The following is a 23,658-nucleotide window of genomic DNA, read 5'->3' on the forward strand; positions in this document are numbered from 1 at the left end:
GGAGTTCAAGAGCAGACTGGCCAACATGGTGAAACCCGGTCTCTATGGAGAATCACTTGAACCTGGGCGGCAGAGGTTGCAGTGAGTCAAGATCATGCCACTGCACTCCAGCATGGGCAACAGAGTGAGACTTTGTCTCAAAATAAATAAATAAATAAACTAACAAAGAGGCAGGAGTAAGACACTGAGAACTGTGGTTAGTACATACTGTCCTAAAAGCACTCAAAAAACTGTAATTTTTTTAAGCATTCTGTACTGAAAACAAAATGCAGGGTAAAATTCTATCTGATGGCTATAGTTTGCAAACCTAGGTTAATCAGGACAACTGGAGTAAGATTATTCTTCCAGCTACAAATTCATGTAATTTTCTTGCACACATTTCTTCTCTTTGTATAGAAGTACATCATAAGATACCTAAGCAAATGACTTACTAAAGTACACGTTTTCTTGATTAGGATATAACCTAAGCTGCTATCACATGGAGACTTAAAAATGCAGTGGCTCAGATAAAATGCAGGCCTATTTCTCTTCAACATACAGCATCTGGGGGGAGATAGGTGTTTTTTCTTCATGTGGCCATCCAGGGACTCAGGGACCCTCTAAGCTGTTGCTCCACCATCCCCTGGGTATTGTTCTGACTGCTTGGTTGACGTTCCCTCACCACTTTCGGACTGCAGAACAAGGAAGGAGAAAGTGGAGGGGAGCAATCCAGGGACCAGACTGATGGCTCCTTATTACACCCCATTAGCCAGAACCTAGTCATGTGGCCACACCCAGCCACAGTGGAGTGCAGAAAGTGGAGTCTCTATATAAGCCATCATGCTCCCAATTAAAACTCAGTGGGTGCTTTTAATAAAAAGATGGGGAGAATGTTTATTGGGGAACAATTAGCCGTCTCTGCCACATATTCACTAGTCTAATAAGTTTCTGGACGATCTGACGATATATTCTTCAACAATCTCTGCTGGATTCTTGGTCTTCACTTTTTATTAGGAGCAAACTTTGAATAACCCATTCTAGACCCTCACTCAGAATCACTGTCAGGTTCATCAGTCTTACTTTGCAGAAATGAACGCATTTTGCTTTGGAAAACTGGGGTTCACTTTTATTTTTTCCCATCTCCCTAGAGCACTCACCCCTCAGGATTCTTCAGAGATCAATACCTTGGTGACTTCAGTCTCAACCACTCCTGGTGCCATGGAATATCATTCTTACAGGTCATGCGACAGAAAAATAAAAAAGTAAAGGAAAGAAATGAAACTATTTCAACTAGTCTAGTGAACAGGCAAAAACAAAAACAAAGAGTGTTAGGAAATTAAAAAGGGTAATTAAAAAAAATTTTTTTTTTGAGATGGAGTTTTGCTCTTGTTGCCCAAGCTGGAGTGCAATGGCATGATCTGAGCTCACTGCAACCTCCACCTCCCTGGTCCAAATGATTCTTCTGCCTCAGCCTCCCAAGTAGCTGGGATTACAGGCACCTGCCACCACACCCGGCTAATTTTTGTATTTTTAGTAGAGACGAGGTTTCACCATATTGGCCAGGCTGGTCTCGAACTCCTGAGCTCAGGTGATCCACCTACTTGGGCCTCCCAAAGTGCTGAGATTACAGGCGTGAGCTACCGCGCCTGGCCAAAATTCATTTTTGAGAGTTTAGCTACATCAAGAAAAGGCTTCAAGTCATTTATTAAACAATGGATCATGATTTTTATGTCAATCTTCTTTACACACATGCATCCATAGGGTTTTGTTTTATTTTATTTTACCATCACTCAAGCTAACTAGAATTGTGAACATCAGCTTCTCTGAATAATCACTATGAAATCTTCCAAAAGAAAGGAAAGGGCTATAATCCTAGTTTAATTTTTGGCTGTCCTCCCAATTAAGTGTCAAAACAATCACTGCCTTCAGGATAACTATTCTTTATTTTACTGAAGAGCCTTTTTAGTGGTTGATTCTGAATAATTATATATCATGCTTGACTTTCCTTGCATATAATATGAATTTTTTTTCTTATTCTCTATGGTAACTGCTAAAATATTTCAAGCTTATTTCTTTTCTCTCTTAAGTACATATCTAGTTTTCTGGGGCAGGAGGAATCTGGAAATATACAAAGGCAGAGTTAGTACAGGAAGTTTAGGTTAAAAGAAACATACACAGTCATCCTTCAGTACATGCAGGGGATTGATTCCAGGACTCCCATGTATACCTGTGCATACTCTGTGGAAGGTAGATAGGGAAAGTCAGCCCTCAGTATATGTGGGCTTAGCATCCCATGAATTCTGTATTTTTCAACATGTTTGGTTGAAAAAAATCTGTGCATATGTGGACACCTGCAGTTCAAACCCACCTTGTTCAAGGGTCAACTGTATTTCAAGCTTCATCTCTCAAAATCCTCTCCACATTTCAACCACATGGAGTCCATTTGCTTTTTCCTGAAACATATATACATTGTTACACCCTGTGACTTTCATGGTGCCCTTTATTCAACAGGGAATGTCTGTCTTCCCCTTTCATTCTCGGACTATTGATCCTCATTAATCCTTTATTGTCAGCTCCAAATCCACCTCCAGCACGACGTTTTCCCTACTCATCCACAACATAATCAAGTGTTTCTGTTTCAGCTAGCAAATAGCTGCCCACTAACTTTTCAAAGAGAGTGTATGCAAGTGAATTTTTTTTATTTTTAAAAAACTTCATGGTTTTTACATTTATACAACACCCAAAATTATTCTTTTTCATCAGGCTACCACTTCTGTGGTCACTATCTGCTGGTATGGTTCCTTTCCTGAAATTTAGCCATGAGGTAAATCGATTGTCCTAAAACAGCAAGAAACCCCAGGCTAGCTGATTGAAAATACCAGGGTCTAGCAGACAGCTCAGCAGGAAAGCATTTCGGTTCCTTTCCAGTCCTATCCTTGATTGGCTTTGCACCCATAGAAACAGGTCCCATAAGCATCCTAAGGGACATTAGATCACTGTCTCTGTGACTCTGCCTAGCCACCTGGGAAAGGAGGAAGCCTCCTAGAGAAGTCTCCAAAGCCATGGCTAGGGGGTAGAGTTGATGGATGACAACCAGCTAAGCTGACCTAGCAACACACTTTCTACTTCTCTAGGACGGTTTTCCCCATGCTATCATATATGACCCAATTAGGTCTGTGCTTTCGCTCAAATTATTTGCTTCTGAATGTATTTAGAAAAGTATAACGTTCATTTGCTTTTGCTTCTATCAGTAAAGAATACTTACTCATTTAGAGCTCTATTTGGTTGGTGCTGATCATATTTGATAACATTCACAGAATAACTTGTTTATATTCATTTTCTCATTTCTTCCAACCCATAATAACTCCTTGGGGAGGGACAACATCTGCTCCTTCGAGATGAATAGCTTCAGCCTTCTGGATGGTTTCTCCAGGCTTCAGACTCCAGGGAGATCAGCACTCCCCAGTTCTTTTGAATTCCCCAGATTTCTGCACAGAAGTTTATGGAAAACAGAATTGTAATGCTGAGGTGTTAATTAGCTATCAGAAACCTGTGAAAGAGAAAAAAAATGAGCCTAAGAGAAGATATTGAAAAAGAAAAGGAAACAAGGAAGATTTACAAAAGATTTCAAAGACCTTTAAAATCAATAGTAAATTACCTCCTCAGGGATTAAAAATTCTATATTGAATATTAAATTTCTTCTTCTTCCAAGTATTTAGTGTCTTTACTGTTAAAATATTAATATTGTGCTTTCCTAGAATGAGACTAACTTTTAAATTCCAGGCATTTAGATGTAGAATTCAATACACAGCTTATTAAAGTGTGGGAAGTGTTAATATAATTCTCTAATGTTCTTATAACTATGTCCCAAAGCCCTAGAGCACATATGCTATATGGGCCAATTAATATCCAAATTTCATAATGTATGTCATCACCATAGGCAATTAGAATTTAAAAAAAAAAGATTCCCTTTCTGATGCTAACATGACATTGGACATTTAACAAACATTCATTGAGGGCCTACTGAGAGTGGAAAGAGGGTAGGGAGGAGGGTAAGGATAGGGATGAGAATGCAAGTAAGGGGAGGGGAAGCAAGGAAATGACCAAAACACGGTACAGGTTGAGTACCCCTTATCTGAAATGCTTGGGACAAAATGTGTTTAGGATTTTGGATTTCTTCAGATTTCAGAATATTTGCGTATACATGAGATATCTTGGGGATGGGACCCAAATATAAACACAAAATTTGTTTATGTTTCATATTAGACCTATACACACAGCCTGAAAGTAATTTTGTACAATTTTTATTTTTTGAGACTGACTCTTGCTCTGTCGACCAGGCTGGAGTGCAGTGGCACAGTCTCGACTCACTGCAATCTCCACCTCCTGGGTTCAAGCGACTCTCGTGCCTCAGCCTCCTGAGTAGCTGAGACTGCAGGTGCGTGCCACCGTATCTGGCTAATTTTTGCAATTTTAGTAGAGGCGAGGTTTCACCATGTTGGCCAGGCTGGTCTCGAACTCCTGGCCTCAAGTGATCCGCCCGCCTCAGCCTCCCAAAGTGCCGGGATTACTGGCATGAACCACTGCATCCAGCCAATTTTGTACAATATTTTTAGGAATTGTGTGCATAAAACGAAGTTTGTGTACATTGAACCATCAGAAAGTAAAGCTGTCACTATCTCAGCCACCATGGACAGTCTGTGGTTGTTTGGGATCACCATCATTCCTGACTTTTAATTTATATGCTACTGATAAGCAATCATTTTCTTACACTTATTCACACATAAGTACTTAACAGAAAAAAAAAGATTTACCTTTATTACAGTTAGAAAAAATGTGTTCAGTGCAACTAAGCAGCACAGGAGCATCATCAGAATACCTGTATCAGCTGTTAAACCAGCAGCAACAGACCTGGTGTGGTGGCTTGTGCCTGTAATCCCAGCACTTTGGAAGGCCAAGGCAGGTGGACCACTTGAGATCAGGAGTTTGAGACTTGCCTGGCCAACTTGGTGAAACCCCATCTCTACTAAAAATACAAACATCAGCTGGGCATGGTGGCATGCTCCTGTAATCCCAGCTATTCAGAAGGCTGAGGCAGGAGAATAGCTTGAACCTGGAAGGCAGAGGTTGGCTGCAGTGAGCCAAGATTGTGCCACTGCACTCCAGCCTGGTGACAGAGCAAGACCCTGTCTCAAACAAAAAAGAAAGGAAAAAAAAAAAAGCAACAACAGATGAACAGTAGGCTTTCAGTCTCCACGTATGGTACTGTATTTTGATTTAAAGGTTACTAAACATTATATTTTACTTTTTTTAAATGAGAAGAAACATCAGAAGTAGTTGAGGCACAAGGAAGTAGGTCTTCTAGGGATAAGGAGATATTTGGCTGGGTGGCTTTTTTTTTTTTTTTTTTTTTTTGAGACGGAGTCTTTCTCTGTCGCCTAGGCTGGAGTACAGTGGCGCAATCTCGGCTCACTGCAACTTCCACCTCCTGGGTTCACGCAATTCTCCTGCCTTAGCCTCCAGAGTAGCTGGGATTACAGGTGCCCGCCACCACACCCAGCTATTTTTTGCATTTTCAGTAGAGATGCGGTTTCACCTTGTTGGCCAGGATGGTATTGATCTCTTGACCTCGTGATCTGCCCACCTTGGCCTCCCAAAGTACTAGGATTACAGGCTTGAGCCACCGCGCCTGGCCTCTGCTAGGTGGCTTTTTAAAATGTTTCCTCTGGAGTCATCTGCCTCATTAGCATTGGTTTTTGCCCAGAAGTCTCTCTTTGATTTTATAACTGGCATGATTTCTTGCTTTGTTATGAGTGCACCCTGCTCTAGTCCTTCAACAAATAAGCCCATCACACATTTTCACCATGTCATCTAGAGGCGTGAGCCACCGTGCCTGGCCCTGTGTCTTTAGTCACTGTGTTCCAAGCCTTGGAAACAGCATATACAGCATCCTTCATGCCAAACTCCTTTTAAAAACCTTCTACACTCATGCCTCTGTTCAGTGCTGCTAGTATGCTTTCCAAGAAAGTGTTCTTATAATTACTCTTCATTTGATATTTGGTTACATAGCTGAATTAATGAAGTCACATTTTTGGGGAAAGTATATGGCATAAATGATATTTTTTATGAGAATTTCAACAGGAGAATGAGCAGGACAGTGGTCAAGGAATAACAATATCTTGCAGTAGTCATTGAGTCCAGCTTTTCTGCAGTGAGCACTAGCCAATCACTGGTACAAAATGTTTGTGATACTAGTCAGAAAAGACGTCCCTGGCGATCCATGCCTTTTTGTTAGCATAATAATGGACTAGTAAGAAATTCATTTCTTGAAAACAGACAAGGATGCAGGCTTTTGCCTATCACAGCAAGTTTACCCTTATGCGTGCTGGCTGCATTAGCACATCCCTGCAGTTATTCCGTCCTTGGCATCCTTAATTCCTGTAGGGGCTGTCTCATTAGCTGCAGTCAGTGTCTTTCTGGGGCAATAATACTAAAGCAGTGATGTTTCATCAGCATTATAGACTTGTTCTGACGTCAGATTTTAATCAGCCATGACCTTGGCAAACTCATCAATGAATTTCTCTGCTGGGGAGAATTGCTTGAACCTGGGAGGCAGATGTTTCACTGAGCCGAGATCTCGCCATTGCACTCCAGCCTGGGTGACAAGAGCTAGACTCCGTCTCAAAAAAAAAAAAAAAAAAAAGAAAAAAATTTATCTGCTGCCTCATGATCAGCAGATGCTTTATTACAACTAAAATCTTTAACAATTTAATGCTGTGTTTTTTCTTAAATTTCTTCAGACCGATGAATATCACAGTTCCCTTCAGTTTTCAGTTCATCATGAATAGCTCTTTTCTTGTTTCATGATCAGTATACCATTAAGTGGCATGTGTTCACTGCAAAGCTGACACATCCACTCTTTCAATACATGATCAAAATCTGCATTTTTAGCTTTATGCAATGTTTTCCCATTTTTCATTAACTTCTATTCATCACTTGCAGCATAGAACCTCAACAGTGTATCCTTCTGATTCTTCAGGTCATATATGATGGTCATTCCTACCCCATTCTCTTCTGTAAGATGTTTCACACACCCTGTCCAGTTTCTCCAACAGCTAATATTTCTGTGCTATAGATTAACATAAATGCTTCCTCTATTTCTTATCATTGTTACCCATGGGGTATCTCCAGGCCCTTTTGACATTTTAAATAATATTTTTATACCATGGAGCAGAAAATAAGCAAACAAACAAAAAACACAGTGAGCAATGCACTTGACCCAATGTGGGGCATCGTGGGGAACCTGCCATTGGAGAGTCCAGCCTGCACATGTGCCATTTTATTATCCTATGTGGGTGTGCCTGCATAGGGAAATCTGCATGTGCATGAAAAAAAATATCACAGCTGATGCAGGGGTCTTCTTTCCCTTGGGGACACTAAGTAAACTGTGTGTTGTATACCTGTGTCTTGACTGTGACCCATTACATAGGGTCAGGAATGGAATCTTCACTTGTGCCATCAGGTCAGTGCTCAAAAACATTCAGATTTTGGAGCATCTCAGATTTTGGATTTTTTGATTAGGAATGCTCAACCTGTACCTGCGTTCAAAAGGTGTTTATAATCCCATGAGGGATGGAAGGATGAATGGATGTAAAGGAAGGTGCCCTCAGTATGCTGACATTTGTATACTGACAATAGAAGTAGGTAGCCTCCTGTTTTTACATTGTAGAGTCACTTTTTATGAAACCTGGAATCCAGGGCTTTGTTGAACAGACTCAATTGAAGAGCTAACACTAGTAGCTAAGTTTTTTTCCCTAGGGCTTGTAATGTTTCTAGCTCCCAATCAAAACACAGAAAGACTCCAAGTGAAAAAACAGGTTTCACTTGCTACTGCTTAGAGAGCTTTTTTAGCTCAAGAGTTCTTTGCACTTGTAAGGAAGCTTTACAACTCAAAAGGTTGACAACATTGAGAATATAGGATCCAAGGTCAGTAGATGGAGTTTCATCCAACCTCCGTCTCTTAGAAGACATACAGCTTGAGCACAACCCCTTCACCTCTCTGAGCTTCAAAGGAGGCAATGCACAAAAACCGTTTATACATACCACAAAGGTAGAAACAAAAGTCAGTTGGTGTTACCATTGTTTGCTTATTATGATGATGACTGAGACCATTCACCAAAATCACACACTACACCAGGGATAGAAATGACCCAGAAGGAATAGAAAATTTACTTCCTAATTAGCCTGTGCCTCTTTAACTGAGCTCTAGTCCACAGTCCTACTCTGTCCCGTAACTGTCCAGCTTCACTTCCTGTCACACCTCTCACACTCAGCCACTTTGGCCACTGCTGAAACATTACACATCCTTCAGCCCCTTTATGATTGTCTTAGCACCTTAAACCTGCACTTCGTTTACCTCCCTAGAGTGACACCTTATTATATTATAAACTGTCCCCTCAATAGACTGGGAACTTCTTGATGACAGAGATCATGCATTATTTATCTTTGTACCCATGTCAGAGCAATTTGATAAACATGGATGTGGATTGTTGAATGAATGGATGGATGCTAGTACATAAGTCAGAATTTCTGCCCACAAAGAAAGAATTGTGACATACTCCAGATATGTGTTTATGTGGATTTCCCCACAGCACCATCACTCTGGATACTTTTTTTTTTTGAAACAGTGTCTCTCTCTGTCACCCAGGCTACAGTGCAGTGGCACCATCATAGCTCACTGCAGCCTCAGCCACCCGGGCTCAAGTGTTAATACAGTTATATTTTATTTTATTTTATTGTCACGACAGAGTCTTGCTCTGTCACCCAGGCTGGAGTGCAGTGGCACAATCTCGGCTCACTGCAACCATCGCCTTCTGGGTTCAAGCAATTCTCCTGCCTCAGCCACGTGAGTAGCTGGAATTACAGGCATGCACCACCATGCCCGGCTAATTTTTGTATTTTTAGTAGAGACGGGGTTTCAGCATGTTGGCCAGGCTGGTCTCGAACTCCTGACCTCGTGATCCACTTGCTTCTGCCTCCCAAAGTGCTGGGATTACAGGCGTGAGCCCCGTGCCCGGCCAATACATTTTTAAATATCAGAATTATTGAGATACTGTTCACATTCCATAAAGTTCAGCCCTTTAAAATGTACAATTCAGTGGTTTTTAGAATATTCAGAGTTGTGCATCCATTCCCACTATCAAATTGCAGAACATTCTCATCACCCTAAGAGAGTCCCATCCATTAGCAATCACTCCCCAGCCCTCCCACACCAGCAACCACTAATCTTTCTATCTCTATATTTTTAATTGATTGCTTGCTATACAGTATACATAGCATTACATATGAGAATGCAACTCTTCTCTGGACAGAAAAGAAATAAACGCTGAGGCAGCTTTGATTTAGCATCGAAATACAGAATCAATCTGTAACCAGCTCTATGACCTTGGACAAGTTGTTTAACTGGATTTAGTTTCTTCATAAGATAAAGAAGTCTAGAGGTGTGTAAGGACACCTTCAGGTTAAAAAACAAGCAAAAACAAAAAAGCCTTGGTGACAATTCCAGTGCTCCACCCTAGACAGCCTTTCCTGGGCTTCCGTGAGAAACGAATTTATACAAATAAGATTTCACACCACAGCTGCCACGGCCACTGCCCTCCCCGCGCAGAGCTCTAGAGATGTTTTCTCTTTTTCTTTTCTTTCTGGCCGTCTATTTATCTCTGGGCTGGCAAGGAGAGGGAGAACTGCAGCGCCCAGGAGCGGAGGCCGAGCGCGCCGGTGCCCGCAGGAAGCCTCGCCCAGCGCGGACCGCACCCTCCCGCGACGCCCCTGGAGAAGCCGCCAGTCTCTGGGCCGCCAGCAGCGCGCGCCCCCGGCGTGGGAGGAGCGCGGCGAGCAGGGGCGGGGCCAGCGACTCCCGCAGCCAATCGGGGTGGCGGCGCGTCCTTGTGGGGGTCCGCGGCTCGCCGGGCGCGCACGGGGCGGGGCTCCGCTTGACCGTGGCGGTCGCCGGGCAGCAGAGCCCGGGCGCAGCGAGCGCAGCGCAGCGCAGGGAGCGCAGGCGGTGGCGGCACCAGGTTCCCGGGGCTCCAGCGCTCGGCGCAGCGAAGTAGCCTCCGGCGGTGGCAACTACGGCGGCGGCGCCGGGGCGATGCTGTGGGTCTCGTTGGGCGCCGGTGTCCTGGCCTCTTCCTCAGGTACCCAGCCCCGCTTGCCCCTCGCCCCGGGGAACCGCAGCGCCCGGGAGGTAGCTTTGTGAGGCTGTGGGCTCCGCTACCGGGGAGTGGGTGGGTGGGGCCGGGCGGGGCTGTGCGGTCTGGGCCGCCTTCCCTCGGAGGAAGAGGGTGGGGACCGAGGGAAGCGGGCGGGGGTGGGAGCGCTGTCTCCGGGCTGCCGCTGATGGCATCCCAGGGCTCCGTCCTCCTCCTGCCTCCATGTGGGTTGAAAGAGGTTTTGTTCCAGGAGAAAGTTTGATGCCTAGACTTGAGGAGCCAAACTCGGGGGTCCCTGAGGTCCGCGCCTTTAAAGAGGCAGCCCGCCCTGCCGTGTGAGCCCGTGCCCTGCGTGTGGGCACGTGGGAACCCGTACCCGAGCAGCATTCCTGACACGGGACCTTCCTTGAGAAAATTCCCCTGTGGGAATCCCCCTTGGGGAGGGGGCTTTGTGGAGATGGCACCCAGAGCCCGCCCAGTGTGGGTTTTGCTTGAAAACAGTGCAGCAGGTAGTCAATGGCCCCTTGTTATCTTCCCGTAGAATGGACTCGACCAAGATCTATGCTCTAAGAGCTTCAAAAATTAAATCTACCTTGCCGTCTAATTAAGCATCCCCAAACACTAGTGTGTCCATGGTGCCAATGATTACTCTGTCGATTCTTTAATATTTTCTTATTGCCCATACTTTCAGTTGGCTTTTGCAGTTTTGGAAAGGGTGCTGTGGAGCATACCAAAGTGGGTAGAAGTTATGGCTCACCTCTCAGGGTGATAGCCCAGTGCAAAAAAATACAGAACACATGCCTGTCCACTCGAAGATAGGAGAAGGTTTCAGCCTTCAAAGCAAGATAGATTAGGTGGGGGTTATTTGCTTTACAAAACTTCCTCCAGTGCAGAGAAGTGATGCTTAGAGTTAAAATTGAGTTTTACACAAGACTGTAGGAACACATCTATCATAAAGCGGCTCAGGGTAGAGGTAGTGACAGGTAGAGGTAGATATCGCATAGTCTTGCCATTAAGCAAATCTAAAAAAATGCATGTTAAATTCTGCATCATTCTCACTGATCACACGTGGATGCTCACATTTACATTTTTCCTTTCTTATCAAGATGTATTCCTACCATAAGACAACTTCATAATTCCCTCAAAACACCTTAGCCAAGGCCATTTTGTGGTCCATATAATTTACCCCATGCTGAAAAACGTATCTGTAAAAACATTTACATTTAAGGGAATTTCCCTGGTGGTGACACAGTAGTGTCCATACATTGAGAACATTTTATTCACCAGACACATTACTAGGTGTGGACATATATTAATACTTTAATTCTTGCAATCACTCTAAGGAGGTATTATTATTAGTTTCCCTATTTTTGAATTTAAAGAGTTCAGGTAATTTTGCCAAGATTATTGGGCAAGTAAGTGATAGAGGCAGGATTTGAACCTGGATCTGTTTGACTCCCTGCCCATGCTCTATACTGTCTCCCAGTTCTTGAGAGTTGGCCTTATTGTAATGCAGTGGCAACATATGCTATGTCTACTGGCCTGGTGCATCAGACCCCTTTACAGAGTGTTTTCTCCCACTGGGAACCCCCACTGTGTACATGTATACTGAAAGGCAACACTGGCGGTCTCCAGACTCTCCCCATCCCATCCCCAGCCTATAAATCAGATGGAAATATCCAAACATGTAAACCCACCTCATTCTTTCAGATAAGTTGGCCCCAGAAGACAGGTAACCAAGTGTTTCCCGTACTGGCACTTAAAGAGCAGTCTCTATCCTCTCAACCATCCAAGTCTATTTTAGCTCTGCATATGGAAGTACACTCCATCAGCTGGCAACAACACATCCCCTGCAGCGTTCACACTGGCACACTCGTTCTCTTGTACCAACTGTCAGAGAATTTCTGACCCGGGCCAGGCTACCTAAAAGGAAAGACTGAAATGAAGTCGCTGGGGAAAGTAGTATTAGTTCCAGGGAATCCCTGAATTCTCCATGCAGGGCCCTAGGAACAGAAAGCAGGCCTTCTGCATAGTGGGAAATACCACGTATAAGGTGCAGTCTATTTTCAACACTATTGAAATACGTGTTCACCATATAAAACTCCACCTGTTGTCTTGGTGATGGATGTAGCCACACGCCTATTCCTAATTTGATACTCACTTCTATGTTAAAGTAGTTGTTGCTTGGCCGAATGGTATCAAAAACTGATGTCACAATTGTGACAGTTTTGAAGCTGTGCCTAAAAAATTATTTCTATTATAATCTACATCCATTGTTTTATAATTTCTCTTCCCTAGAGTTGTGTGTGTGTACGTGTGTGTGTTCTCTTCCTTGGTATGATTTTTAACTGTCTCTGCTTCTAAAATAATTTGCAGTAGTAAGCTTTAAAAAAAGTTCATTTTTGAGCTGTGACCATATGCTGCCTGGAAACGTATCCTTATAGTTGGCATTTTACTCATGTTACTCTCATGCTAAGAATCTCAAAGTCCCATATGCATGCTTTGAGATTTCAAATGGACCCTCCTGTCTAAGTATTTCACTCCATTCTTGGTAGCAGTAGTAAGGTTTGAGTTTCGAATACAGATCCAGCACCTCACTTCTAATATCTCTAAACTGCCAAAAATCAAAGTAGCACCAATTAAAGTTGGGAAAGAAGAACATGAGGCTTTCTTATCACACTCTTACGTCAGAATAGAAGGTGTTCCCAAAACATTGTTAGAAATAAGAGTGAATAGACTTTTTTAAGTGGCTAGTGATCTGCAAAACTATGCCAAATTATTGAAATTGTAGTTTTCTAAAGTTGTGCATTTGCAATATCTTATTAACTTAAAACTGTCCAGAATCAACAAACTTCCACTCTGTATGCTGTTCTCTTTCTAAAACTTCTTATTAACTAGCAATCCATCTTTATTTCTATATTTCATCAAATTAAAAATGCCATCAGTTGTAAGACATAGCATTATTTTTTCTGCTGTACACAAAGGGAAAATATTGCCAATTTTATTATGACATTCCACTTTAAGGATATTCTTCCATGATAAGGCATGAATAGGTCACACTAGTCTCGTTGCTTTCAAGTTTCCGTCATCTCTTCCTTGGGTTTCGGTACATTTTCCTGCCAGTGTTATTGGTAGCATTGCTTGGGGTGTGACGGTTCACTTGCATGAATCTCAGTAACAAACTGTAACATAGCTTCATTAACTTTTGTGTTTCTTTATTCAGTCTGGTAAAGCATTTGGATCTTGCTTTGTAAAATGATATGGAAATGCCAAACAAAGACAAATGTTTCCTCTAGTAATAGAACGTTTATGTCACACTGCTGTTTTGGTGCCTTCATGCATACACAGTAATGTCTCCTTGCAGTGCCAAATGATAGTGTAATCTTTTTGAAAACCATTTCAGTGGCAATTAAACATAACACGTGCAGTGCCAACAATGCCCATAACTCAGTAGAAGTGAAAACAAAATGAATAGCTGTGACCAAGTTTATGCACGTGCAGGGACATGACAGTTGTGCTGTGAGTACTGCCAAGTTGTCAGTAATTTTAATATACCATAAATGTTAAGACATATCTTGATTTCAGGGATGTTAAAATGTGAAAAAGTAATCTTATCAATGAAATATGGTAATCTGTGTTCACTTAGTTCCATGATCCCTAACCTGATTACATTTTTTATGTATTCATTCATCCATACAGTCATTCATGGTGTTAGACTTCAAGCTGCAGGAGGGCAAGGACTTTTTCTATCTTTTGTTCTCTACTATATACCAATTGCTTAGGACAGTCTGTTTTACATAGTAAACCTGCTCAATAAAATAGATAGTAGAATTAGTGAGTAAATATCCTCCATGGAAGCCGTGGAGACACATTGAGAAGCTCGCTACCCTCGTGTTGGTTAGAATACATATTCTTAAAATTATGACACTGACAGGAATGCCAAACGTGAAAAAGGCGAAGCAGTCCTTGATTTAATTTACAGGGTCCTATTCCAAATATGCCATTACAAAGCTAGTTTAGGATAGAAGAAATTCCATTATATCTTTTATTCATCTTGATCACTGAAGGATTACGTAACATCTTACATCTTGGTTCTGTTGTATGGTCTAAAATCAATTTCTTGAACTCTATACTTAGTCCAATTTTACATACTTGTCCTATTGTACATTTAACATCTACCAGAATTAACAGAGAAGTGTCTGTAGGCCTTTCTGAAGCAGAAACTCAGTGCTTGTGACCTTGCTTGGAAATACATCCCCAAGAATATATATATCTACTTAGGTACATTGCCCTAGAGTCCATTTTTTAACCCCGAAAATGGCCGTCTTTACATTTTGACATGTTATGAAGAAAAAGAGAAACCTTGCTGGGCAACACAGATCTCCATCTGCCAGTGCCTCTGCTTCCTCACTGCTGCCGCCTGCTCAGGCAGAGCGCACTTTTAGACCAAGGACAGGATGCTAGATGAAGATGCCAGCAGAAGGAATGGCACAGAAACTAGCTTAGCACCCTTTCTGAAGCAGTCCCAGGATCTAAAGCCAATTAGCATAGCCCAAATAACCCCACACTCAGTGTAAGAGCTAGACCTGCAAAGACGCACCCAGCTTCCAATCCAGTGAAATGTGGGACCTCTGAACACGTATCTTATGAACTGAGGTTGCTAGTGGGTTCCAGTCTGCTAGCTTAGGGGAAGATGATGGGGGCAGAGTGTCATTACTGCCTGTCCCCAAGTACGGTGAAGCAGTGTGGCATGGTGGTGGGTGCTGTGAAGCGACATGGTAGATAGCTAGAGCTTGCTCTTTCATATAGTAGAAAATAATGGTTAATTAAATCTTTTTGGTTATTCACTAAAGGAGCTTACAATTGCTTTTATTAAGTATTGTTAACGTGGGCCAGACAAGGTAATGTAATGTAAATGACAAAAAGTTTAAAACTTGTTTACTGAGCATAGAGGGTGGGATGAAAGAAAACCCAAATAATCTTAGCTGCCAATTCTATAATTATGTGGGGTGTTTTAATAGTACCCGGGATTTGTTTTAACCAGGTATGGTAAAACATGCAGACACAGAAATGACTGTCATAAAGGAAGTTTATTATACTCAAGAGTCCCCTAGAAACCAGAGGTACAGCATGGCATGCCATGCAGGGGGCACACAGGGAAGCAACAGGATCAGGCAGGAGGCAGAGGGAACAAGAAGAAATGTGGGCAAGAGCCTTACAGTGGTTTCCATGGGAAGGAATGAGCAAAGCAGGGTAAGCAGGTTCAGGATTGGTTAGTTTGCATCATTTTAGCAGGCTCTGAGGTACAGGGCTGTCTCTAGTTGTCTGCTACGTGGCCCTGGGGTGATTAGGGAAGGAGAATAGTGCTCCAGAGTATGAGTCTGATAATGGAGCTGGTGCGGTGTGGGCTCTTTGTTGGTTTGCATATGGAGAGGCGCTTGCAGGTGAGTCCCTTACTGTCTGCAGGCATTGGCTAACCCTGGGAGGGGCAGTCCGTCCAGGCCAGCAAGGTCCCAAGAGGTCAAAACATCAGAATATAGAGAATAAAATTCATGGTGGATGTATGGGGATTTTTGGAAAATGGTCAACTAATGAATTAAGCCTATGTACACATGGGGTATTCAGCCAAATGTGCAGTAGTGCCTAGTTCGGGCTCTGACACATGGTATTCAGTAAACATTAATTAAATCTGAGTTGTGGTGCCAGATGGTCCAACCATGCTAACACTCAGTTCTTGAGATATTGTAGTCAGGTGTGCAGTGTTTATCTTGAGAAAAAGAAAAAAGTGAGAAACCTACACTACATAAAGGATCCCCAGATGAAGGATGAACCCCACTCAGGACAAAAAAGGCAAAACACTTGACTCTTTTAAAACATTAGGGAACTCTGGCCGGGTGCGGTGGCTCACGCCTGTAATCCCAGCACTTTGGGAGGCTGAGGCGGGTGGATCACGAGGTCAGGAGATCAAGACCATCCTGGTTAACATGGTGAAACCCCGTCTCTACTAAAAATACAAAAAAATTAGCAGGACGTGGTGGTGGGCGCCTGTAGTCCCAGCCACTCAGGAGGCTGAGGCAGGAGAATGGCATAAACCCAGGAGGCAGAGCTTGCAGTGAGCCAAGATTGCGCCACTGCACTCCAGCCTGGGCGACAGAGCCAGACTCCATCTCAAAAAAAAAAAAAAAAAAAGAAAAAAACTTACTGGGGAGGCTGAGGCAGGAGAATGGTGTGAACCCTGCAGGCGAAGCTTGCAGTGAGCCTATCGCGCCGCTGCACTCCAGTCTGGGCGACAGAGTGAGACTCCACCTCAAAACACACACACACACACACACACACACACAACAAAACATTAGTGAACTCTTAAGCAAATACATTTTTAGCTCTAAGGTCTTAAAATGTACAAGATGATTGTATGTCTAGGGTAATTCCTTATCCACTGTGGATTTGGAATACCAACAAAAATAAGTAAACATGAAGGCCACATGCATCTTTTTAAAAGGGTGTTTCTCAGAGTAAATATTGGAGTTGCAAAGTGAATTGTGTGTTGCAAATTTTGTGCTCAGGAGTAGGCTTCTAAATGGAAGTTAGTCAAAATAGCATGAAACATACTTTTCTTCTTGACTACATGTCAGTATTAATCAAATGATCAGATGATATATACACACATACGAAGTAATGATACTGGAGAGAATTACGTGAAGGTAATTAACAAAATATGTGTTAGTGGCAAGCTTAGTCACAGAACGTTTAAAATGTGCCTGTATTAACTCTGATGGACATGGGTTTAGACTCAAGCACTACTTATCACGATGAATGGCAGGAGTGCATGAAGGTGGGAGTGTTAGGGCTCACTGCTAAGTAAATTGAATGACCTATTGCTATGGTCAGCCTCATGACTTTTCTTTATGTGGTTGGTTAATGATTATAGCAACTTTAAAGTCCTGTGACTTAGAATCTTGACCATGCACGTTAAGAAATATTAATGAAAGCATAAGCAAGAGGTCAATCTAATAATCTAAGAAGAGTAATTCCTTCACAGCAGAAACTCTGAGATTGCCCTCTCCTTACAGCTGCTTTCACCTCGTAACTTTTCGCACATCTCCTTTGCATTGTGTAGGAGCTTATCCACGTTGATGGAAATTGTATTAATGTATTGCTGGAGCACAGCTGCTCTCCCATTGTGTTTCCAAACTGACATCATAACTCTTTAATTAAAGTGGCAGTGTTAGCCTCAAATGGCTGGCAAAACATTTCTGCCTGGCTAATGGTGTTGAACTGGGTTTGAGGTTGGTCAGGACAATCATTGGCTTTATCCATCCCAGTGAAGCATGTCTCTTAAGACAAATTTTTCAGTCCAGGCTTTCATGTCTTTTAACCTCCAATTCCATACACAAATAAGGCCCGTATACATGTGGAGTATTTAGTCAAATGAGATATATGCAGAAATACTCTCAGGCCCTTGCTTTCCTGGAGCCTTTCGTTTATGTTGATACTTATAAGTGAAAGCGCATAATGGTGAGGCTGGTGGGTGGAGGGGGCAGGTGAAGAGCCTTCCTGGAGCCGTTCTAAGTTTGTGCATTCTATCTTAGCTTTAACCTTCATGCATTTGAATTGCACTCATTTGGGGATGGGGGTGGGAAGAGGCCTACCCTCCTTATCTTTTTAGCCCTAGAGCCTAGCATTGTGCCTGCAAGTGGTAGGAGCTTAATGTATATTGGTTGAATTTTAAAATGTTAGTTGATTGGTTGACACAGAAATTCCCAGCCTTCTTTGGCTTAAGGATTCCTATAAATTATGAATAAAAGTCCTTACAAAATACTCTATAATCTGATAGTTAAATGATCTAGAAGGAAGAATCAAGAACATAAAAAACTGCTTTTTTAATGAATAGAAGCCATGAAGTTAAACTGGCCTTAACAAATTAAAATATCAATTACAAGTGACTATTACTAAAATTCTGTGATATTGGACTGAGAACTAGACAGATTAAAATAAATAGAAACTCCATATTTAGATTATTTAGTGAACTTAATTTAAAACATACAAATGAACAATAGAGCTTTGAAGAAAAGATCAATTATTTAATGAAGTTTGCAAGACCAATAGAATAGCAGTTCTAAGAAGTAAAAACAGTAAGAAAGAGAATAATATACTTTTTGTCATAACCAAATAGTCCAATAAATTTCAGATAGGCCTTAGTGTTAAATGTTGGTGTGAGGGGGCAGGGAGGTGGGGAAAGAAAGGAAACAAAGTAATGTATTTATCCCAGATGTGAAAGCAGTTAATATTTTTTTCTGAATATTTATGACATCTTACAAAAGACAGATGCATTGGAATGAAGAAAACTGAAAAGCATGTAAATAATGAAATGCAGTAAGATAATTCTAAAAGGGAAAGTGACAAAAATGATAAAAACATGGCTGATGAGAACTATGGAAGATATGTAAGGAATTGAGATGAATATGGGATATATGGCATGAGTTCTCAGAATCTGGTTCATGGTGGTTGAGGGAGGTGAGCAGACATTTGGGACCTGGAAATACAAATGGAAGATCCAGAGCACAAAACATACACATTTATTGCCACCTCTTTAAGATGTATCTTGTGCTTTGACAAAAATCAGATGTGATTTGAAAAGTTGAAATTCTGTGTCCACTGACTCTTTTTTTTCATTTGTTGAACTAGTAAAACAAAAATAGCAATAACAATCCTTGAACCACTACTAAAGAAGGTAAATTGTAGGGACTTTATTTAGAACCCACTGAGACAGAATTAAATATCAGGATTTTCTTATTTTACATTGATGCCTTTCCAGACAGTAGAAATAAATTCAACAAAAGTCTTTAGTCTGGTCACTCAGAGACAATGGTAGCACATTAGACAGTGTCTCTACCTTAGTTGTATCTCTTGAAAACACATTTACCCAAAACATTATTAAGATTTTGAAATTCGGTCTCAATCCCTAAGAAATGTTCACTTCAGCATTGTTTTTCTTACTTCTGTGAGAGCTAGAGGTTAAAACTCTGTGAATAGCGCATGGAAATGAAGAATGACTTTTCTGTCCATCAAAAGTATGAAAATAAGGGCTGGGTGTGGTGGCTCATGCCTGTAATCCTAGCACTTTGGGAGGCTGAGGTGGGTGGATCAGCTGAGGTCAGGAGTTCGAGACCAGCCTGGCCAACATGGTGAAACCTCGTCTCTACTAAAAAAAATACAAAAATTACGCAGGCATGGAGGTGTGTGCCTGTAGTCCCAGCTACATGGGAGGCTGAGGCAGGAGAATCGGTTGAACCCAGGAGGCGGAGGTTGCAGTGAGCCAAGATCACGCCATTGCACTCCAGCCTTGGTGACAGAGCGAGACTCCGTCTCAGGAAAAAAAAAAAAAAGTATCAAAATAGGGGCCAAGAAGTCCCTGGAGTCATAGCTATATTATATTGGATATGATTTTAGAATGGAAAGATCTTCAGCTCCCGCTCATCTGGACTTGCTTTCCCTCATCCACAGAATGAGGAGAGAATCAATGACTGTTGAAGACTGTATGGTTGGGATCACCCCTGGGGGCTTTACCTTCTCTCGTTATATCATTTCATCCCCACAGTAGTCCCCCATGTGGTACACCCCATTATTGTCTTTATTTCACAGATTAGCAAACTGAAGAACAGAGAGGTGAGGTATTTTTCCCAAAGTCACCCTAATAGTCAGTGAAGAAGCTAGGAGAACCCGGAGTGTCTTCAGAATTATGTATTTAAGCACTTGATATGTGCTTACAAACTCATTTTTGAGTTAAACTCTTCCATTCAGTGAAAGAGAAGTTAATGATGAGCTGTTATGAAAGCAAGCTTCTATGTTGTTTTCATAACTGGATGTTTCTATGTGCTTATGTAGGCGTACATTATATGCCCATGGCACGTGCTTCACATCCCTCTACCTTTGCTTCCTTGTCCGTAAAATAGGTCTATTCATTTCTACTGGACAGGTTTGTTCTGAATTTGCAAGATAATCTGTGTAAGGCATCTAGTGCATTAAAGTTACAGTTGTTATTGTTGCTTTGGGAAATTAATGTAACAATCTAGTGAAAGTCACAGGCATTTTTATCTCTAGATTTAGCCCAGCCACGTCCATTGCTATGGTACCAACCCCACCCTAGCTGCTCAACATCACACATTCACAGGAGCTTCCTTACTGGCCCTCACAAGTCCAGTCTACAACCCTGTCTTCTCCATGAGGACCTGTGTTTTGTTCCTTACGTGAAGTGGCTAGATGAATGGGAAGCAGAAGTGGAAAAGGAAGCACTTCCAAAGGAAGGAGGCAGAGCACAGAGCGGCCTTATTCTCTGCAGAAAGTTGCACCCACTCAGCAGAACAGCAGAATTAAATCCGCCAAAAGTAGAATACAAGGAAAGTTTCCAGTCAACACTCTGGTGCCAAGATTGGGGAACTATCATCTTTATTTGCTATCCTTTGAGTCTTGGATGTATTATCTTATCAAATAAGAAGAAAACCATAGGCAACCTCTAGTTTACTATTCATGCACTGACAAAATAGAGTGTATGTAATTACAGGCTCCATAAGATCTTAAGTAGTTAGCAGATCTGAAACATTCTTGCAAATATACTGTAGGCAGTGAAGCCTACATTGTGTCCTCCTGATCTTTCCTTAAGAGATCCTGGGGCAGCCACTAGGAGCTTTTAGAAATCCAGATTGCTCTTTTATTCTCAGAGGTCCAGCACTACAGGTGTGTGACACCTGATTAACACATTTTAAAATATATTAAATGCATTCTTTTTGTATGAATACCTTTTTAAAATATATTTTTACTAATCAAGCAATATGTTCAGTGTATAAAAATGTAAAGATTTAGGTAAGCAAATAGAAGAAAATGGAAACGATCCACAATCCTATCTCCTAAATATAATCACTATTTGCATTTTATTTCTTCCCAGGTGTCTTTTTTCACCTGTAACATTGTTTACAAAAACTGAATTATTTAATATACAGTTTTATAAGCTGCTTTCTTCACATAGGACAACTTATCCCAACTATCTTTCCATAATAGTAAATCATTATACTGATTTTTACATAGATTAAAGGCATCAGACCTTGGTTCTTGTGTTTTGGGACACTGGAAGACCCCCTACTCAGTCCCTAGGCTAAGGACTTTTTCCGTCTCTACGTAAGGCATACTCCTTGCCTCATGGAGTTTTCAAATTGCTGAAGCTTGGGTCTACCTGCTAAGAGGGAGCTCTATATCTGGACTCTTAACATCTGCCCGGTAGTCTTGTCATCATGAGCTTCCCACTATTTTCATGATCTAAAAGGGGTCTCCAAGTTATCCTGGTGGTTCTGACATGGAAGTGCAAATGACCTTTTTTTTTGCCTTGCATCTTCTGAGAGATGAATGTCAGGAGACACACAACCCTGCTAACTGACCTCTTAAAACCAAGCTCATCTGCCAATAAAAACTGCCATTCAAAATGCTGATACCCTCTTCATCCTATAATTGCCATTTCTACAGCTGGCTCTCAATTGTTGCTTCTCTTGGGAGCCAACATACCAAACCTAATTTCACAGATAATAACCAAACTTCATGATAGTTCAAATCTCCTCCCCATCAATCTTTTAACTGGATCTGCTCACAGTTGAACTGGTTCAGGTTTTTTCCTTCTTTTATTTTCCCTATCAGGCCCTGATTCAGAGCCTAATGAATAATGAGGTAGCCAAAATTTGGTTGCCAGAGGGACAGGCAGACCAGTGTGTCTTGAGTATGTCAGTCTGAAACCACCATACTGAACTGTGTGTGATGAGTATGAAGCAAGGTGTTGTATACCAATGGAATCAGACACTATTCCTTCTTGGTTCTTCATTCAAATATTTTACCCAAAACACATATGTTATTTTGCTACCAAAGTTCTCCAAAAGCCCATCAAAGCTCTTCAAACATGTTTCAACTAATTGATGTTCTTTTTCTTTTTATACTACCTTGACCTGTTCTTTCCTCAGTCTGCTTCCGTCTTATCCCCAACTTCCTGCAAAAAAAGAAAACAAAGCAAAAAATATATACATATGTGTAATGTGTGTATTATGTATAATTATATATTACAATGTGTGTATAGTATATGTATACACATTTAAAAACCAAAGTTGTCATTCTCTAGCCTCAAATGTTTTCATTCTCTTACCTTCCCCACTGTGGAGCACTGAGCCTTGAGCCCATTAGTCGCTACCTATATCTGTGGCAGTCAAGCCTCCTTTCCACCCCGGCCAGTGAGGAGCTGCTGCTTCACCTCTTTAGCCCTCTCTCTACCTGTTTCTTCCTCCCCCAACATAAAGTCTCAGTTGCCAGATCCAATCTTCTTTCAGTGCTTCAATTTCTGTTCTCCCCCTTTCTTTACTTTTGTGCTATGTCTTTTTTATTTCCCTGATATTTTTGTCCTCTCGGTGAGACCATAGGATGTATCTGAAAGAACAAACCTTAAGATCATGGTATTTTCTGTGACCATCACACTGTTAAAGTTTTCTAAAATAGCACTATGTTTTTCCTTAAAGGAAGTCGTTCTGTGCTTTTCAAGGCCCTCATGGAGCTAATTGGGTTGTAACTATAAGAAAGGGTTACTGCCCTCTGGTTACATCACAGATGCATCATAGAAGGGCCATTTTGATTTAGGCATTGCAAAGTACTCATTTCTGACCATGTTCTCTCTGTCTTTGCTTTATAAGTGGTTTATTCCTCAGAGGTAGCGGTGATTCAGGCCCCGGAGGACCGCTCCAGCCTATTTGAATAAGCTATCAATAACATTAAAAGCCTTCGCAGACACTGATGTTTGCCAGCACTTACAGGCTAGTGCAAATTGGATGAGTGCCTTGTTGGTGTTTTCAGTTCCTCCTCAGTATTTGTTAAACAGTTGAAGTATTTGTCAGAAATGTCAATTGGACACAAATGCATTATAATATGCACTTTTAATTTTTTTTTTTTTTTTTTTTTTTTTTTTTTTTTTACTAAAACTGTGGAACTTGATTTCTTGTTGGATTATGTCCTTAGCACTGGAAAGGAACACTGGAAGTGTTGAAAAGAAATTATATATGAATTACCCTCGTTTAGTAGAAGACAGTCGAAGCTGGCACAGCCTCCTGAGCTTTCAGCCAGGATTGAGTGCCGAAGACTGTTGATTAGCAGGCAGAAAGAGCAGGAGCCCAGAATCTGTGCCCTCCTCCTGTCTTCCACCCAACAAAGTGTCCCAGGCCCACTGACCCAGCAAGGGAGCGACGCCAGCTGGACCCTGGACTAGAAAACAAGAAACACAATTCAAAGCCAACAAGAGCCTGGGGAAAATGACCACAGTACCATTGATTTTATCTGGGTCCTGGTTTAGATTCAGGACATCAGTGATTTCTCCCTTGAAATCTTTGTAAAAAATAGGCAAAATGTGTGTGCTTTTTTCTTTTCGTTTCTCTACTTTCCCTTCCTCCCT

General features: G+C 41.7%; 1 protein-coding gene and 1 long non-coding RNA gene across 2 annotated transcripts in view; one reads left to right on the forward strand and one right to left on the reverse strand.

Annotated features, from left to right (window-relative positions):
- Positions 1 to 2,347: 2,347 nt before the first annotated feature.
- On the reverse strand, positions 2,348 to 22,870 carry LOC129526414 (uncharacterized). Its single transcript, XR_008671087.1, has 4 exons — positions 22,661 to 22,870; positions 22,169 to 22,215; positions 3,245 to 3,529; positions 2,348 to 2,432 (listed from the first exon to the last, which is right to left on the reverse strand). It is a non-coding gene; the product is annotated as an uncharacterized lncRNA (long non-coding RNA).
- Positions 9,968 to 23,658, forward strand: part of FRY (FRY microtubule binding protein) — a 451,440-nt gene continuing 437,749 nt past the window's right edge. Inside the window, exon 1 of the mRNA XM_055360541.2 lies at positions 9,968 to 10,175. The gene's annotated coding sequence lies outside the window, so the exon portion shown is untranslated. The remainder of the gene's footprint in view (positions 10,176 to 23,658) is intronic.

The sequence above is a fragment of the Gorilla gorilla genome, chromosome 14 (genome assembly GCF_029281585.2).
Source record: "Gorilla gorilla gorilla isolate KB3781 chromosome 14, NHGRI_mGorGor1-v2.1_pri, whole genome shotgun sequence".
NCBI classification, from domain to species: domain Eukaryota; kingdom Metazoa; phylum Chordata; class Mammalia; order Primates; family Hominidae; genus Gorilla; species Gorilla gorilla.